Here is a 4,005-nt window from a genome sequence, read left to right as displayed (position 1 = left end):
TGTGTGCAAAAACGAGGACTCGCTGAGCCCAGAGCCAGCAAGCCCCGCCTCACTCCACCCCCTCTGCAGAGCCCCGATTGGATGGTGGGGTGGTGAGCTGGGGATCTCAGCCAGCGAGCACACGCACCAGCCGGGAGGTGCATTCCTGAAGAGGGCTCCTTTAGGGGCCGTCTCAGCCAGCGTGCTGGCTGGCCCTGCCACCTCCTGCACTACTCATCTCTGCTCTCTGGACCCTGATATCCATCCCTCACATTCATTCCTTTTTTGCCCTTCACATATTTCACCTTAAAAAAACAACTTCTCTGTTTCTCTTCATCAGAAGTAACTAGGCCTCAGTCATCAACTAATCAACTGGACTACCTCCACCTGCTAAGCTGGTTAACTAGTCAAATAGAACTATAAGCAAGTATTGAGTAGGAAGACACAGTGTACGTTCACATCCATTACTGATTTGAGCATGACCTTGAGTCACCTCTGGGCCATAACATTTTAAATGACAAAATGGAGACAGTGCACTTGATCATATTTCTTATTGAGTCAATGCAACAAAGGGAAGAGTGAACATGAACTTTACTCAAATCTTTGCTGGGCCTGTTCTCAGAATTCTCTACTCCTCCTACTTTCTTTTCTTTCTTTCTTTCTTTTTTTTTTTTTGGTGAGGCAATTGGGGTTAAATGACTTGTCCAGGTTCACACAGCTAGTAAGTGTCAAGCATCTGAGGCCACATTTGAACTCAGGTCCTCCTGAATCCAGGTCCGGTGTCTTATCCACTGCACCACCTAGCTGTCCCTCCTCCTCTTCCTTTCTAGAGAACCTGTAATGTCTTCGTTGCCTATTATATTAGGTCCAAATGAAAGTTCTTCTCTGATTTGACCTGACCCTAGCTATCCAGTCTAGTTTTCTAATACAGGCATACCTTGAAGATATTGCAAGTTGGGTTCCAGAATAAAACAAATATTGCAATAAATTGAGTCACATCAATTTTTTTGTTTCCCAGTAGATATAAAAATTATGTTTATGCTATAATGTAGTCTATTAAGTGTGCAATAGTATTATGTCTAAAAATACATACCTTAATTTAAAAAATACTTTATTGCTAAAAAATGCTAACCATCATCTGAGCCTTCAGGAAGTCATAATCTTTTTGCTGGTAGAGGGTTTTGCCTCAATGTTGATGACTGCAGACTGATGAGGGTGGTGATTACAGAAGCTGGGAGTGGTTGTGGCAATTTCCTAAAATAAGCCACCAATGAAATTTGCCACTTGGATTGACTCTTCCTTTCACTTGAACTCTTAGAGGCCATTGTAGATTTATTAATTGGCCTGATTTCAATATTGTTGTGTCTCAGGGAATAAGGAGGCTTACTGAGGAGAAAGGGAGAAACAGGAAAATAGCTGTTAGTGGAACAGTCTGAAGACACACATTTTTCGATTAAGTTCTGTCTTATGTGAACACAGTTTATGGTGCCCCAAAACAATTACAATAGTAACATCAAAGATCACTGATCATATATCACCATAACAGGTATAACAATGATGAAAAAGTTTGCAATATTGAGAGAATTACTGAAATGTGACACACAGACACAGTGTGAGTACATGCTGTTGGAAAAATGGCCCCAGCTGACTTGCTCAATGCAGGGCTGGCGCAAACCTTCAATTTGTAAAAAACGCAGTATCTGTGAAGCTCAGAAAAGCCAAGTCCAATAAAACAAGGAATGTCCGTGTATTTTAATTCAGTGAAGACGGTCTCACTGTCTCTTGAATTTATTGTGTGTGTCTACTTAGAAGACTTTCTCTCTTCTACTATTTATCTAAATTCTACTTATCCTTTATGGTCCAGTTCATCCAGTTCACATCCTAGTTTCTCCAGCAACTCCAACCCATACTGAGCTATTTCTTCTCTGAACTTAAATTACACATACTCTGTATTATAATTTATCCCTGGATTTTATTCTGCTTATTTCATGTGTTAGTTCTGCTTTTTTCAATACATAATTTATTTTATTTAATTGTTTTTTCATTCTCCCAAAGTTCCTAACATAAAACTGGGCACATATAGTAAATGATCAGTAAATCCTTGTTGATTAATTTTTTTCTCAGCCAAAAGTCCCAAACTGTGTCTAAAAGCCCTGAGATGTTCAAAGGAAGAAAGCAAACTTCATCTTTCTATATTAGTATCCAGCATCCTTCCTAGTCCAGATATGTAGATTCTTATAAACTTTCTTATATGATGAAATGTCAAGGAAGCCCAGAATAAGCTATTCATCCTGCTCAATTAGAACTAGCTTATTGCGATTATTGTTGTTGGTTTTTTATGTGACAGTAACCCTGGTCCATGTTAAAATCTATACAAGTCCCACTCTTTACCTGAAACATAAAAGGCATTTGTATTTTCTCTATTTCTAAAATTTGTACATTTTCTGTATTTTTTTTCTACATGATTTTTAAAAACCCCATAGCACATTTGGTCATAAATTGTGATATATGCTATGTTGTGCTTAGTGTGTTTGCTTAGTAAATGGCAGTTAATAGTATATTCCAGGAAGACTTAAGTGGACTGATGCTGAGTGAATTGAGCAGAACCAGGAGAACATTGTACACAGTAACAGCAACATTGTGCAATGATCACCTGTGATAGTCTTAGCTCTTCTCAGTGATACAATGATCTAAGACAATTGCAAAGGACTCAGGATGGAAAATGGTCTCATATCCAGAGAAAAGAACTGTGGAATCTGAATGCAGATTGAACCATAGTATTTCAAATTTTTTTTGTTTTCTTTTTTGAGGTTTTTCCCTTTTGTTCTGATTCTTTCACAACATGACTAATGCAGAAATATATTTAATGTGGTTGTACATATATAACCTATATCAGATTCCTTTCTGTCTTGGGGAGGAGGGAAGGAAGGGGGAAGGGAAAAGGGAGAAAAATTTGGAACTTAAAATTTTATAAAAACAATTGTTGAAAACTCTCTCTACATGTAACTGGGAAAAAATACTTTTAAGATTGGAAAAACATAGTGTATTACAGGATATTAGAACTCCTAAAACTCAAGTGGTGAGACTTTAAAAAATGTAAGGTGAAAAGAGAAAAAGAAAGATAGAAATTAAAATCAGTTACACCTTGCTGTGCTGTTCACTTGTCCTTTTTCTTGTTATGAGTTCACACACCATATACTAAGAAAAGCTTTGTCTTTGCTCTGGTGACTAAGAGAGAGAATGTCTATAAGCTCCATTTCAAGGATCCCTAGGATGTAATTTAATTATAGTCCCATGACAGCAGAAGTCACAGTTTAAGTTTGCAAAGCTATTTCTTTTCCAAGTTTTTTCCTCCTTTGAAATCTCAGAGTTGGACAGAACCCAAGGGGAATCTTTGGTGGAAAGTTTGAGCAATGATTTTTCATCCTATAAAATAATGAGAATATCACAGAAAATACTCATTCCACTTTTTAAAATTACTAGATTTCTGTTCTCAAAGGTCTGAGATTTTGAATGTTAGGCTTCAGAGATGATTTTTGAATAAGGAAAAGCTGCTTAGTTGACTTTGAATAAACTAGGTTTATTCGTTTTAAGCTGCTTCTGTTCAGTACAATCCCGAAGGACTTTCCTTTACAATGAAATGTAACTTACTTAGATTAAAACTGGATCTGACAGCCACTCAATAACAGACATTGAGAGCATTTTTGAACTTTTAGTGGAGGGGAACCCCTGAGCCTACTGAGGATCAGGCCCAGAGACATGGAAAAAGAAATCAGATGAGAGAATTGAGATCTGGAAAGATGGGAAAGGTCAAAGAGTAGTGTTCTTGTATTGCAGGGAAAAGAGAGAGAATAACAGGTTTCTAAGGGAAAAAAGCAAGGAAGGAAGATAAGAAAGGCTATCAGTGAGGAAAGCTGATGATAAGGACTCAGATTTCAGTATTAGGTTAAATAAATTAAGAATTTCTGACATCAAAGAGCAGTTAAATTTTTTTTTGCAGGGCAATGAGGGTTAAGTGACTTGCCC

The sequence above is a fragment of the Dromiciops gliroides genome, chromosome 2 (genome assembly GCF_019393635.1).
Source record: "Dromiciops gliroides isolate mDroGli1 chromosome 2, mDroGli1.pri, whole genome shotgun sequence".
NCBI lineage: Eukaryota > Metazoa > Chordata > Mammalia > Microbiotheria > Microbiotheriidae > Dromiciops > Dromiciops gliroides.
Note: the sequence above shows the minus strand (reverse complement) of the source record.